General features: G+C 38.3%; 1 long non-coding RNA gene across 1 annotated transcript; it reads right to left on the minus strand.

Annotated features, from left to right (window-relative positions):
* Positions 1–8,762: 8,762 nt before the first annotated feature.
* LOC135577478 (uncharacterized) lies at positions 8,763–11,419 on the minus strand. Its single transcript, XR_010469291.1, has 3 exons — positions 11,354–11,419; positions 10,140–10,167; positions 8,763–8,813 (listed from the first exon to the last, which is right to left on the minus strand). It is a non-coding gene; the product is annotated as an uncharacterized LOC135577478 (long non-coding RNA).
* Positions 11,420–16,589: the final 5,170 nt, after the last annotated feature.

The raw sequence follows: 16,589 nt of genomic DNA on the forward strand, positions 1-16,589 counted from the left end.
TTTCTGAATCACATGTAAACAGCAATTTAAGAAGCTTTTCTTTAGGTTAACTGGGACTTTTCCTACTAAAGTGTTGCTTATACCCATTGGTTTTCTCCCTTCCTTTTTTCTATTTTATTTAAAATTTGCTGTTGCTTTTACATATCTACCTGTTCAGCAGGAAATGCATACTTTAATAATCCTACACTTGAGTAACCACATGCTTTTGTTTGGATTCTTCATCTTTACAAAAACTTGTAATTGAGTTGTTGCATGCTACTGTCACTTGCTTAGGTGAATTAGATTGTTAGCCTGGATAAAAAGGCTTTTGCTAATTCAGGACAGTAGAATTTTAGAATTTTCAAAATACACCACCAAAACTAGCTTAGTTTAAGATTCAAAAATCTTCTGATTTTCTTTTCAAAATCTAATTTTGGTTTAAAGCATGTCTGTAACATGACATGAACTTTTTTTCCTACTAAGTAAAATGTTTGTTTTATTTTTATGAACCTTGTCATCAAGATAACAACTAACATGTAAAGGAAAATACTGAAGAAGGTGCCTTGAAATATTGTCAACTGGTATACAAGAAGAAAATAGCAGAAGAAATGTACTTCTTTGCATGTTTCTTGCCTTGTTGCATTTTCATTGCTGGTTAATTGTAAATAATTTGTTTATTTGAGGTGGACATCTGTTTATTTTGCCTTCCTCAAATTTTAACTAATACTTTATTGCCGCGATTGAGAGACGGGGACGCAGCTTGATGCAAGCAAGAAGTCCGCTTTATTGTTTGGCAAACATACATTTATATGGTTCAAGGTACATGTGTCTTATGCTGATTGGCTAATCACTTTAACAGACACTAAGCTAGCTAAGGTGGGAATGTTGGTCAGGCAGTGTTCGCATGGTAAAAAGATCGTTATCTCGTAGTCACAAGCCGCCCCCCGCTTCAGGGCGTAGGCACTCCCACCGACCACAAGCTCCCCGCCTCCAAGTCCCTCCCGAGCACGCCGCGCCTCACAACCACCGCAACACTTAACTTTATTCACACAACAAACATACAGCAAACTAGCCTATTAACTCCAAATACAGAAAACTAACTCATCAACTCTAAATTCAGACAACCCACACTTTATGTATTATGTTTTTGTTTTTTTTCTGGTATCAGCAGTTCCTTCTACGTTTTTCTAATGGCATAAGCATTTCTGAAGAAATATAGCTTATACTTAAGCACAGTGTGCAAAATGTATTGGAAATTAAGTTTTGCCAGCACCTTTTGCATTAGAATATTTTTGTAAGGAAACTTGCTCATTGAAGTATGCCAGTGAATTATTACTCATGTCTTAACAGGCTAACATTTTAACAACATACAGTAGTGTCCATGCTACTCAGCATTGTTCTTACCCTTTTCATACTACTGTTTTCTGCCACCAGAATCTGGGATTGCAGGTACCAACTCTGGTTGGCCTAGTGCAGTGAAGAATTGCAGCAGTCCCAGAAATGCACAGTACTGTCGCAAAAGGTAAGTTCTTCCTCAAAAAGAAAATCCAAAAGAAATTCTTGGTGCTTTACATTTATATTAAAGGTGTGGAGGCTGTTGCTTACATGTGTCCTTCTAGAATGAAAATCAGAATGGATGCTTGGGAAAGCCCAAGCTAATCAGACTTGCAGACTCAAACACTGGGAAGCAAGTGTCTGGACAAAACTAGCCAGACTTCAGCATGGCTGGCCAGTGAACATAAGGTAGTAAGATGGCTTGACTGAATAGCTACTCTAGTCCTTCTTTCTGTTCCTTGTAGACGCATTTATTATTTTAGATATAACTCAGATGGACTGCCAGCTGACAAGCTTCCTTGAGCCTGTAGTGTGTCGTTCTTGTATATGGTTCCAAGGAGTGAAGCTCTTGTTTAATGGCTACAGAGCCCTCAGAAGTTTTATGCTTAAGCCACGTGGCAAAATGCTGCATTTGTAATGAATGGTGGTGGAAAGAAACCAGTATTGTCTTCCTGTCTCAAACTTGATAGCCTTTCTGGAGAAGGTGATTATGAAAGACGTATTTCAGAAAAAGCAATGTTCATAACTAAAACTTTTCTTGAGCTCTGTGTGACTGCTGTTGTACAGCTATAGTGCTATACTGAATTGTCAGATGTAAACCAAAATGGTTCAAAATATGCCATTTCTTAAGTAATATGCAAGGAAATAATTACATTCTCACTCGTATCTTTCCTTTTTAGCTATTGGTGAATACATTCCAAGCTTACATCGGGAAGTTTATGAGATACTTATATAATTTAGGTTAAGAGAGTAGCATTACGGAGACATTAAAATGACATAGGATGAAAAGTTTTCTCTCTAGCTGAGAGCACATAGGAATGTGGACAAGGAGTCCTGCTGCTGTTTACAGTCAAGATGTTCAGATATCTTGCTTTGATGATTTGTTTCAATTTCATTCTGTTCATCAGAGTTTTGGCAGGCATAGTATTTTTGTGTAATTTACTTTGTCATCTTAACAATTCTTTTCTATAGGGTATCCAGAAAATTAAGCTACACTGTGGGTAAAGATGACAAATCCCAGCAATCGCTTGGGTGACTTCCTGGTTGAAACCCACCAAGGAGCATTCATGGACTGCTACAGAAAAAACTTTGGTTTATAAAGTTTGGGTTTGTTTTGTTTTTCTTTCTTCTTCCAAGAATCAGGGATGTATTTTATGTATGTGTCATGCAGTTAGTCCTGTTTTACGCTTACCTGTAATGTAAATCTTCAGGACTGGTTCATCCCTTCTGAGAGGGCGCTTAGTCCTTTGGCTTCATCAGGTATTGCAGGGAATCAGGGTTCCGTTCTATGGCAAAGTTTAAATTTTGTAGTTAGTAGTGTTTGTTCTAACAGTGTGATCAGTACTTTCTTGTTATCTGCTAATAAGCTTTGATTCTTAACATATTAGTCGTAAGATGAGAATCAAGCTCTGTTTGCTGGATTCCTGCCTGTTTGTGCTTTATAAGGGTATTGACACTACATGAAAAATTCTAAACTGGGATGGATGATTGAAATGCAGTATTAGGCACTATGACTTGTTATATGCCTGCTATGTTAAATTTTCTACATAGCTCACAGAGTGGATTGTTCAATAAAACTTTATATGTTTCAGTGAATTTGACAGTTACATTCTGTGTTCTGACAAAATATATGTTCTAAATAGAAACCCATTCTCAACAACTATCTGCTTTCAACATTTTATTTCAGGTATGTGAATGCTCACGAGGAGTTTGTATCCCTACAGCAAATACATCAGTGATGTGGCTGGGTCCCACAGGTTTTCATTGCTGCATTGTTTGCCAGATAAAAAGTGCCTCTGTGTTTTCAAGAAATTAAATATTTCTAATGAATTTTAATAGAAACATGTTTTGTAACTAAAATATTTGACCAACCTACATAAGATTTAGCTGTACCAATCAGTTTTTGCATTGGTGAAGCTAAATGCAGACCTTTTGACGAACCTTGACATTCTCTCTGAAAAACAAACAGAAGACACAATTTTTTTTACTTTTTTTCCTCAATTTTTTGCACATTAGAAGTAACAACCAAACCTTATGTGTGACTTCTCCTACTCTCTCCTTACTATAATAGGTCCTGTATAGTTATGGTCCTAAGGGCCTTTGTAAGTTTCAGACAAGGAAGAAAATGTCCAGTCAGACTTCAGTAACAATTTTTAAGAGTTAGCAGTTTAATCTTGCAAAGGCTATTTATTTTTGCAACTTCTAGATTATGTGTCATAGTTTAATCCCTTTCCCAAATATGAGAAACTATACATGGATATATATACATATATGTATATATACACCTGGATAATTTATACATGCCTGGCAACTTGAGTAGGAAGCAGAAGACGTACCATTTAACAGAATCCTTCGTGCCCCTAATCTCCCTTATCCCCAAACCCAAAATAAAGCTAAAACTCTCTTTTTTCTAACATTGTCTTGAACTATCACATTCACTTTTACTTTCTCTTGTATTTTCCCATCACGTAAATACAGATTCTTAGTGGGGGAGGAGAAAAAAAAAAAAAGTTAAATTCAAAACACAGAAGATACTGACACTGACAAACCCAAACAACATTACTTAGATTTGTTTCAAAGTACTATTATTCAGATGAGGATACCCAACCTGCATAAACTTATTTTTAATGAAGACGTTTTATGCTAAAAATAGCCCAAGAGGGAACCGTATGTGAAGACAAATTAAAAAAAAAAAGAGATAAATAGCTAGTTTCTTGATGCAGCAAAAAGCACACACTGCCTCAGAAGACCTACTGATAAATACAAACCCCCAAAACCCCAAACAACAAAGAAAAAAAAAAAGAGTCCTAGTGTTAGGTTACAAATCACTGGTAATTACAGCTGCAAATCTTTATGTATATATTATTAATATTCCCTGAGTTCATATACAGATTAAGGCCTACATTCTATTGCTTTCTCTGGTATACTAATAATACCAAGACAAAATATTACTTCATATTGGCCTTCATGACATTATTTATTGAACCTCTCTCTTGTTATACTTGCTGAAACTACGCATTAAAATGCAGGCTACATGGAATCTTCTGCTGACTGTATCAACACCACAGGCATATGTAAGCTATTCAAATAATTCAATCACGTCTATTGAACATAAAATTATTCCGTTGCGTTAGACATCAGAAATTTTTACCTGTAAGTGAATGTCTTGAAATTTTCTTCTTAGTGAAACTGTATCGGTATCACTTTCTTCACCTACAATTTGAAAATAAATACTAAATAAAACCTAGTTGAACTCAAAACCAAACCAGAAATGTTTTTAAACACACCCTGTATGACTCATTTGCTAACAGGTTTCATTTTAGAAAACTCTTTTCTACACTCTAACTGTTTATCTGTATTACCTTTCCATTTCAAGTCAAATTTAAAAGCATGGCTTATAGAGTCCTAAGTGGCATGAGTGGAACAAAGAGTGGAGATAACTTGTTTGCAACCAGTTCTTCAAGATTTACGCTAACAATTTCAGATGGGAAATATTTTCTAAGTACTGAACGGCAAGATTCACTATTAATTAAGGTATCGTTCCCACTTATTTCCTACTACATTCCTAAATTTCCCAACAAAGACAGTGAGGACCTTCTGCTATGCTTCCTTTTCCTAGTTGCTTCTTGTCAAGACTGCCTTAGAACTGCCAAGGCAAGAAATAAGACAGACTTAATAATATTAAAAAGCAAGTCCAAATCTTCCAACTTAATTTTTAGGTATTCTATGTGGTATGTTTGTGAATGAAACACAATAAAGCATTTCTTTGCTAGGTGTATCAGACCTTCCAATTCATCACTAGCTAAAGCCTTAGTCTTTCATGATCAGAAAACATGTAGCTGCATTCTAGGTTCTCATTTCTGAAATTCCCTGGCTGTTATGTCATTGTCCCATGATCGTGTTCATCACAGGGAGGGAAAGGGGAAAGGAGAATACCCCTGAAAATGGAAAAAAAGAGTGAAAGATCTGGTTATGATACCTATGACATCGCTGCCTCTTGACACTATCCCTAAATTATTAAAAAGCGAATGAAAATACATTCCAACTTATCCCATCTTCCGTTTTTGTCCCCTGTCACTGCAGTCGTCACCTAAAGCTTTGTGGACACCTGCTGCCATAGAGCTAAAATAAAGACACATATGAAAGAAACTGTATCTTTGTGGGAAACAACACAATTTCACATCATCTGGTGAAAATGTTGAGCAAACGGAGGGTCGTCTTTGACAGTTTACCTGACCCCAGCAGAAGTGTTTTATTAGAACTGAAACCCATACTTGTCAGATTATCAAAGTTTCTTCCCACATGACTAAAAGAAAAAAAAGTTATCACTTTATCCACAGGAAACCAGTTACCAAGCATCAATAGTGGAGGAAGCAGTGAAAATGTTAATGTTATCATCTGGAAAAGTTTCAGCCTCCAATTGCTGCTCTAACAGCTGATACTCGCTTTCTGCCATTCAGTATTCTTTATCCAGTAGAACTGGGCACAAATCTGGCACACTGCTCCCTAAACGGTCAGAAATTACTAGACTGCTATAGAAATGAGAGGTTCTTGTATAAAGGTAACTCAAGTGTCCAAGAATGGTTGACTCCATCATGTCAATTACAAGTTCTTAGAAATAGGTTGTATCATACAACAAGTTGATCTGCATACAAACTGAATATCCTTCTAGGTGTGAAACATCACAAAAGTGTAATTTTAAATATGTTTTCAATGTATTGTCAATCATACTTCAAATCACTAGAACGTTATTAGCAGAGGATCACGGCACAAAACAGAAAAAAAATCAAGTATCTGCTCCAGGGATCCCTGAAGTGTTTTTAAGGGCCAAAAGGGAAATTCAGGAACACCTTTGTTGCTCAAGTGCAGGAGAGAGAGAAAAAATGAAAACTTCCACCTTTCTTTCTGAAAAATTTGACCAATAATACAGGAAGTTATTTCACTGGAAATGCACTCAATACAATGTTATCTAAAGGATATATCATTACCTAAAAGAGATATCTTACAGAAGAGTTGAACATATTAGTAGGGAGGTAACTGTAATTATTAAGTTTTGACTTTGATACAATCTTCTGAACTTAAATACACTTAGATAAATATACAACGCAGATTGAACTTTCCCCTTTCTCTCCAAATTAATTATTCTGTGATACTACCCTAATAGATACAGGGAATTGTTCAGATATCACTATAATTTGCCGTGCTACTTCCTGTGAAACCAAAGGAGGTAGACCTAATAATTTTCCCGATTAAGGGAAGACCAATACTTTCACATACAGGTGAGAGCTGTTTGGTTTATTTGTACCGGCTGTTGATAGGCTTCGCATACTTTCAGAACAAAAGTACTGTATAAAACCTGGAAGAAACACTGCCTTCGCTAAAAAGTGTCTCTGAATGAATACTAAAGATGGAAAAAAACTGCTAAAACTAAAATTTTAGCTAAAGCAGCTAGAAATACTCTTTTTTCTTAAGAGTTGGCATGTCCTGTTGCTAACCTTTTGTATATTAAAAAAACCCAAACACACACAAAAAAACAAACCAAACCAAACTCCACAAACCCCCAAACCAGAACACCTAGGTGAATTCCATTTTTAAGTGAGGAATCCAATCCAGCATCTCTAAGAAGCTACTACATTTGGAGATAGCTGGGACTCACCAAGGCTGCTATAAATCCTCTCCAGTCTCTTCGTAGAACATTTACAAGAGGAGGAGGAGGAGGAGGAGGAGGAGGAGTGGATAATCATATTATCGCACACTGCTATGAAGCTACCAGAGTCTGAACTGCATCACTCATTTATCCCATGAGTGCAAAAGACACAAAGGACACTTAAAGAAGCTAAGCTACAGATGCCTCTGAAATTCGTTTCCTGTATTTCACTACACGGGTTGAGAAAACACAAGGTTACATTTTCTAACTTTGCAGAAATTATTTTATCATTAAAATACATATTTGAAATTACACTCTCAAATGACAGGAGGACAAATTTCAGATGATTGCTATTTTCTGTTTTCCCTCAAGAAGGAAGCAATCATCTGCCTTGGTGACAGCTATGCGTGTGAAGCACCTAATATATACCAGAGTATTTAAACACCAGCTAACCATATTTTGCTGCAGCTGCTTTGTTCATCATTACATGCTGGTAACTGCCTAGCCATAGTTTAATTTACGCAAAATAGCCAGTTTTCGTATGCACAAGAATAAAAAGATCATGAGTAATACAAGTTTCAAAAAGCAAAAAAAAAAATATCTAATAAGTAAATGAAAACACCCACCTGTATCAGATGTATTCACACCAGAGGTCTCAGGAGATTCCTTAAAAGAACATTAAAGGAACTTTAAGACCTGGTAGCATAAGCTATATTAACCAGTCTGTTGTATTCAGCGCTGGTGAGGCCCCACCTTGAATACTGTGCTCAGTTTTGGGCCCCTCACTACAAGAAAAACATTGAGGTGCTGGAGAGAGTGCAGAGGAGGGTGACAAAGCTGGTGAGGGGTCTGGAGCACAAGTCTGATGAGGAGCGGCTGAGGGAACTGGGGCTGTTTAGCCTGGAGAAAAGGAGGCTGAAGGGAGACCTTATCGCTCTCTACAACCCTGAAAGGAGGCTGTTGCATGGAGTGTGTTGGTCTCTTCTCCCAGGTAACAAGTGATAGGACAAGAGGAAATGGCCTCAAGTTGTCCTAGGTTTAGGTTGGATATTAGGAAAAAATTCTTCACAGAAGGGGTTGTCAGGCTGCCCAGGGAAGTGGTGGAGTCACCATTCCCGGAAGCATTCAAAAGATGTGTAGATGAACTTCTTAAGGACATGGTTTAGTGACAGAGTTAGGTTAATGGTTGGACACAATGATCTTGAGGGTCTTTTCCAACCAAAATGATTCTATGATTCTGCGCACCTAGCAAGTAAAGACACATTTTTCCTAAAATAATGCAACTACATGCGGGGAACTACAAAACAATTGTTTAATAAGGTATCTAAAAATTTGAAGAGCTGCAGTGGAACTGCAGCAAAATACTTTAAGCCCTCATTTTTTTTTTTTTTTTTTTTTTTTTCAGAAGTTCTTACTTAAGTAGAACAAAGTGATTCAATTTAGCAATGAGTAGGCCTTTAAAAATCTGTAGGTATAGTACAGGATCACCTGTTCATGATTATTTTCTCAACTTTTGAGTACATAAATACTTTTCCTAAAGAGGCTTCGTAACAGTAGACGGAATGTGGTGCCCATACCTGATGTCCCGTTGAATGTCCATCCTCAAAATCACTGTTATCTTGCTTTGACATTTCTTAGCATGCACAGGAGGAACAAAATAATTCTATTTCAATTTGATAAGACACAGACCAATATTATACCCGAACTCATTAATTGATCATTTGTATATACTCTTACTTGGAAAAATATTTAACATTGACATTTTGCAAATGGAGAACTTACATAGGACTGATACAAAGAGCAGATAAGTGACAGAACAATGTTCTAGTCAAATACAGCATGATTGAATGCATGTGACTTAAATAATAAAAATAGTACATGTGCTAAGCAGCTATGTTTACCCTACTCAAGACTGTCACTAAACAAAGGGTTCACTGCTGGATGCTTACTTTACGACTTTTACCACAGATTGTAACCAGTCATTTTTTGTAGTTTTCAGACCCTTCGGCATATATTTTCTAAAAGCTGGAGGCAAAGGCCTGGACCACCTGAATCTTTTTATATCAGACCCTTCCCAGCTCAACGTTTTAATTATACGCTGATTCAAAGTATACCTGAAGCCTGTGTGGAAAACCTTTTTGGTAGGATTATAGAGAGACAGAGACACTAGTTTGTGTTTTGTCCTCAGATGTTCAGCTAAGGGTTTCTTAGATGAATGTCATGAAATAAGCAACACCAAAAAAAAGAAAAAAAAAGACTGCAAAGCCTTAAGAAAATAAAGCCCAACATAGCTGTGCTGTACTACACATCAGCTTTCCCCCCCAATCATTTATTCCAGTAAAAACTTGTATTTTATTGGAACATACAGGACCTTTTCAGAACAATGAGAAAATCTTCATATGGCATACATCTCCCTAAGTAGTATCAGAATTACACTTGATCAGTCTTGATTTGACTTTCATCGTGATACTTGGTCTCTAATGAACCTTTTCCTGCAGGCAGCCTGATTCATTCAGTATACAGAATAATCTGCTAAATTTTTGATAGTTCATCATGCAACTTAATGAGAATCTTTTAACACTCATTTTTTAATATGCCTGCTTGTCTAATTATTTCAAAAAGTTAGCAACTTCCAAATCTCTCCACTTGAACATCCATGTAACTTAGGGCTGGAATTTTTAGATTCAATGAACATCTGCCGAAACTGACATATACAACAAAAAGCTATCTGTTTAATTGATCAGGTGAGATTATTTTAAACAACTTGTGATGGCAGCAATATCAATTATAATGTATTTACTGAAGCTTTTAATTATGAACATTATTGGTTTTGTGTGGTTCCCCCCACAAAAAACAGTGAGTATCCTAGAGAGTTTGGCATAAAACCAGGATGTCTTCTATTAAGTCAAGACTCTTTGGATAAGATAATCTATGGCACTTATTTTCTTAAACACTTTACCTGCATTCCTTTCACTTCCTCTGTTACACTGCAATTAGAAACAGGAAAAGAAGAAACATCAGAAGAATATTAGAATAGTAATTAATGAATGCCTTTGTTTACTTTGGTACATCTCACAACTAGGCACTTCCTAAATAATAATTCCGTTTCCATCAGGTTTCCCACGGCCTGATCAGAAAAGCCACAAATACTATACATGTTAAAAGTTACCTGATCACTTACTTCTTGTCATACTATTGCTGTTAAAATCGCTACAACGATGTAAGCTTTAGCTACCTTGGCCCAGGCTAAGACAGATAATTCCTCTTACAGTCCTTAATGTATTTAGTCTGTAAAGTTGTGCAGCAAGGATTAGTAGATGATGCACAAGGTATTACCCAGGAGTGGAAAAGGAAAGGGAAATACAGCCCCTTTGCTCTCTCCATTAGCTACTCTCTTGTTTCCCAAGACTGAATTTTACCCCTTGTCCCCTCACTCTGTGGGGTTCCAAACAGCTTCTGTGTTAACTACCAAGGCACACCACATAACTTAGCTTTTTAGGCAGATATTAGGAATGTAGCAACAAGGTGACTTTTGGCAGTTATGGCAGAAACACTGAGATTTAGAATAAATTCACTGTTGAGTTCTTACGAGGGAGTTCAGGAAATAGTAAAAGAAGTAACTGCTTGTTTAATGTAAGTACTCAGAATAAAAAAATACAGATCACACAACAGTAATGGCTTTAGTCTGGCAAAGACAGCAAGTGCTGAGACTGCAAAGATACTTTAATTACTGTAGCATTATTTTGCAGGAAAAAAGAAAAAAAATCTAATGATGAAACCAGTAAGCCCTCTGGAATTGAAGAGCTGATTACCCCTGAACCAAGATAAATTGATTCAATGCTTGTTAACTTCAATGACAATATTCTGATGAGATCCAAAAGTACACATTCCCTTCAGCCAGGATGTAAAAAAAAAACCATATTTATTTTTTCCAGGTTTACTAGTGGTGCTTAGCACTGGTAAATGGTCATCTATTTTAGTCTGTCTCATCTGACAGTCTTAACCAATTTATCCTAAACCCCTGTTTTAAGGCAGATGTTGAATTAATTGATTAATACCTCTTGCAAATATGATATGGCACAGCAAGATTTGAATTTATTCCTATAGATATTATATATGAAGGAAAAAGAAACATTACTACAAACTGCATAGTAGGACTACATTAATAGCTACCTCAAGTACTTCCTCCTGCCATTTTCTAAGGTCCTCGGTTGACACATCCTCCCATGATTTTGGTCCTAGAAATAACAAGAGACATCAGTATAAACACAGCTTTTCTTATAGCACTATATATACACCCAGTATCATTCTAACAAACATAAACATTTAGGAAGAACATATTACATAGTAACAACACATTATCAAATCTGAACACCCTCCAAAACAATTGTAGAAGCAAATACTCGCAGGTAAACAAGCCAAGAGATAATTGTAATTCTAAGTTAATTGAGAAGTCAGGCAAAACAAAATAACAAAAAAATCACATGCTAAGTCTAACAACACTAAGCTAAAATCCAAGGAGCATTACAGCCGCACATGCCATGAGGAGGGGAAAAAAAAGCAAAATATTTTATGCTTAAAATTTTGTTGAATGCATGCTGACTACATGGTTTCTGACGTTAGTTAAAGCCATAGTTAAGGCTTGACAGGACTGAGATCCATATCAATTCCATACTGAATAGAGGTTAGTAAACCAAAAGTATAACCAGCCTTTACAAATCAAAGGTTGTGAATTACAGTGCTGTATGCCACCCTCTCCTTCTCTTGATGGACAACGTATACAAAATGCTATGAAATGCAAGTTTCCCAGTCTATAAAAGCCTTTAAAAGGTAAATCATATTTGGTGCAATGATTAGATAAGGCTTGGTACTGTGGTAGTACATCACGTGTAGGTGTGGTAAGTTCTACTTTACAAGAATTGATAAAGTGACTTACGAAACATAATTATCACTTCAGTGATAATAAAAACTGGTAGAACATTTCATTTCCCTGTAAAGCCACCAAGACGCTAAGTCATAAGTCCTACTAAAACCCCAAGCAAAGTATTTTAGAACAACAGGGTTTTTTTTTTCCCCAATAAACTCTCCATAAGCCTTGTCAACTCAATAACGGATCAACGTTTATAATGAAACACTGGAAAAATATGACATAGCACAATGTGGTACAGATTTATGCTAACCACTGAAACATTCAAAGAAAAGTTAAAGAGACTATCCACCCAGTTCCCCCTGACATTTGACATAAGAGAAACTTATTAGAGCAGCTTTCAGAATACTAAGCGGAAAGGAAATTACACAGTCTGTTATAAGTGATGGTCAAAATTGTTAATGTTGAACAAATCGAGTAGGATTCAATTGTATTATGCATATTGTTGTAAGCAGTAACTGCACTTGTGCAAGTTTGATTATGTTTTGTAGAACCTTGCAGTAGTAGTTAAGCCAATGCCATAAATAACAGGACTCCCAGATGGTGCCATAAATAACAGGACTACCGGATGGTGCCACAAATAACAGGACTCCCGGACGGTGCCACAGATAATAGGACTCCCAGATGGTGCTACAGATAACAGAGCGCCCGGATGTTGCAACAGATAACAAAAGTTCCAGAGACGGAAATTCCCAGCACGTAAACGAGCGTATAACATATATAAGCACATACGAAAAGTTGATTGTGTGTGCCTGTTGGCGGAACTGAGCTTCCCCCGGTCACCCAGCGCTGTTTTGCCTAATTACCGCTTGCTAAATAAAATCGATTGATTGACTCAGAATCGATTTATTGGCTCTTATTTATAACAAATTTTGGTGCCGTGACTCGGATTAAGGATCTCTGGGAGGGACTCCTAAACTTCAGGGAGGCGCCCCGTCCCGTTTTTAGACGGCCCTGGAATGGACAGAGGATCGCCCTGAAACCTTAACCTCTGAACCCTAAATTTAGGTAATTAGGCAAAAGTATTGAACCCCGTAAACCTTTGTGCACAAAGAACCGGACGAAGACCCCGGGGAGGGTAACTATAGAAAGCAATTCCGTTTGGTTGGGGTGGGTATCCTGGAGTGTGCATGAACGAGACGCCCCCCCCGCTTGGGGAGGAAGCGAAGTGAGTGTGGACCCTGCGGTAAGGCAGGGCGGGACTCTCTAGGAGTGCGATTCTCATTGCCCGCGAGGGCGTGAGCCACGAACGAGGGGGGTGTGTGTGTGTGAAAGAAGACACTCCGGAAGATGGGACAGAAGAAGGGCAAGCCTTCTGATCCCATGGGGAAGGGACCCACAGAGAGGTTGCCGGATATTCCCCGAGATTCCCCATTGGGCCTTATGCTCAAGAATTGGGAAGGTGCAGCTTGCACGCAAAACAAAAGTAGGAAAAAAAAAAAAATGGTTTACTATTGCATGCATGTCTGGGGAAACCAGCAGATTAATCGTTTATTTTGGCCAATTTTTGGGTCATATGAGAATTGGATTTGTCAGGCCCTAAATCTTTACCAACGGCACCAACAAGGGCCAGGCGCTGACATTAAGTGGCCCCAGCAGCGCCCTAACAGGGATAATCAAAACCCGGAACACAGGGGCCATATGGGAGATCTTCGCATTATAATCGTCCAAGGGATTAAGGAATCTGTCCCTCGAGGGCAGAACATAAATAAAGCCTTTAATGAACAACAAAAGAAAGATGAGACTCCCACAGAATGGTTAGAAAGACTAAGAAAGAGCTTGCAGCCTTATTCTGGGATAGACCCTATGACACCGGTCGGGCAAGCTCTTTTAAAAACACAGTTTGTGGCGAAGTCATGGCCGGATATTAGAAAGAAGTTAGAAAAGTTGGAAGATTGGCAAGAGAAAGGGTTGGATGAGTTGCTAAGGGAAGCACAGAAGGTTTATGTGAGAAGGGAGGAAGAGACTCAGAAGAGGCAAGCTAAAATTTTAGTAGCAGCAGTTCGAGAGGGACAGAGGACGGCTCCACAGAAGGGAGGGCCACCACGCATAGGTGGGAATGGGCCACCTCAGGGAAGTCAAGTCGGACTGAAGGATTTGAAGGAAATCGAATGTTTTTACTGTCAGAGGAAGGGACATATGCGAAGGAGCTGTAGGAAACGTATACAGGATGAGAAAATGTATTATGCTGAGTAGGGGTGTCAGGGGCTCTATCTGCTGGGGACTTCTAAAACAACAGAGCCCTTGATAAAACTAAAGTTAGGTCCCCAGCACCAGGAGATGGAATTCCTGGTAGATTCAGGGGCAGAAAGATCTACTGTCCAAACTGTACCCTGGGGATGCACTCCATCCTTGGAGAAAGTACAAGTAATAGGAGCAAAAGGAGAACCCTTTTCTGTACTAGTAATTAAAGGGGTAGAAGTAGAATCCCCATTCCGGATAGGGGTAGGGTCCTTTTTATTAGTATCTGAAGCTGAATATAACCTATTAGGAAGGGGTTTAATCGTCGAATTGGGAATTAGTTTGGAGGTAAAAGATCGAGAATTGAAAGTAAAACTGTACGCTTTAACAACCGAAGACGAAGCTAAGATCAATCCTGAAGTATGGTACACTCCCGAGTCGGTTGGAAAATTAGATATTCCACCAATTACAGTGACAATAACGGATCCGGAAGTACCGATACGTGTTAAACAATACCCTATATCACAGGATGGGAGACGCGGGCTGCAACCAGTAATTGATCGATTGTTACAACAAGGGTTACTAGAACCATGTATGTCGCCCCACAATACCCCCATCTTACCTGTAAAGAAATCAGATGGGTCCTATCGTCTAGTACAAGACCTCCGTGAAGCAAATAAAAGAACAGTAACTAGATTTCCGGTAGTGGCCAACCCTTATAACCTATTAAGCCAAGTGTCCCCAGAATTGACCTGGTATAGTGTAATAGACTTAAAGGATGCCTTCTGGGCCTGTCCTTTGAGAAAAGAATGTCGTGACTATTTTGCCTTTGAGTGGGAGAACCCTGATACCCATCGGAAGCAACAACTTAGATGGACGGTTCTTCCACAGGGATTTACTGAATCTCCAAACCTCTTTGGGCAGGCCCTGGAACAAGTCTTGGAGAATTTTGAACTGGAACCTGGAGTAGTTTTAGTACAATATGTAGATGACCTATTAATAGCTGGAAAAAGCCAAGATAGTGTGCAAAGCACCAGCATTAAGTTATTAAATTTCTTGAGTCTAAAGGGTTTAAAGGTATCAAGATCTAAACTGCAATTTACCGAGGAAGAGGTAAAATATTTAGGGCACTGGTTGAGTAAAGGGATTAAGAGGCTAGATCCAGATCGAGTAAATGCTATTTTATCCCTCCAGCCTCCCAAGAATAAAAGACAGGTGCGACAACTTTTAGGTCTTTTCGGCTACTGTAGACAATGGATTGAAAATTACAGTAACAAGGTTAAGTTCTTATATCAGAAGTTAGTGGGGGAAGGTCTGATGAAATGGAGTACAGAAGATGATAAACAATTAGAAAACTTAAAAGCTGATTTAGTAAATGCCCCAGTACTGAGTCTGGTGGATGCCCGAAGACCTTTTTACTTATTTGTTAACACGGAGGGTGGAACGGCCTTTGGGGTCCTAACGCAAGAATGGGCAGGTAAAAAGAAACCCGTAGGATATTATTCCAAATCATTAGATCCAGTTAGTCGCGGTTGGCCTACCTGTTTACAGGCCATAGTTGCTACTGCTCTCCTAGTTGAAGAAGCTGGAAAAATAACTATGGGAGGGGAATTAAAGGTATACACACCTCATAATATACGAGGGGTATTGCAGCAGAAAGCTGACAAATGGATTACGGATGCTAGGTTATTGAAATATGAAGGGATCCTATTGCACTCTCCTAAGTTAGAACTTGAAACCACTAATTTGCAGAATCCAGCCCAATTTTTGTATGGGGAACCGAGCGAATCTCTTTCCCATGATTGTATCAGGGTAATAGGATATCAAGTCAAAATAAGAGAGGATTTAGAAGAAGAGGAGTTGCTATGTGGAGAAAAACTGTTTGTAGATGGATCATCGCGGGTAGTGGACGGAAAGAGGAAATCAGGATATGCCATAATAGATGGAAATAGCTGGATAACTAAGGAGTCAGGTCCCCTTAACTCAGGACGGTCGGCGCAGGCTTGTGAGCTGTTCGCAGTATTGAGGGCGTTACAGTTGTTAAAAGATAAGAGAGGAACAATATTTACAGATTCTAAATATGCATTTGGGGTAGTTCACACATTTGGAAAAATTTGGGAAGAGAGGGGACTAATGAATTCTCAGGGTAAAGGATTAATACATGAGACCTTAATACAGCAAACTTTGGAGGCATTAAGAGGGCCCAACCAAATCGCAGTAGTTTATGTAAAGGGCCATCGAAAGGGAACCTCCACGCGAATAAGAGGGAATAATTTAGCAGATGAGGAAGCTAAGAAAGCT

Source organism: Columba livia, assembly GCF_036013475.1.
Source record: "Columba livia isolate bColLiv1 breed racing homer chromosome W unlocalized genomic scaffold, bColLiv1.pat.W.v2 SUPER_W_unloc_4, whole genome shotgun sequence".
Taxonomy (NCBI): domain Eukaryota; kingdom Metazoa; phylum Chordata; class Aves; order Columbiformes; family Columbidae; genus Columba; species Columba livia.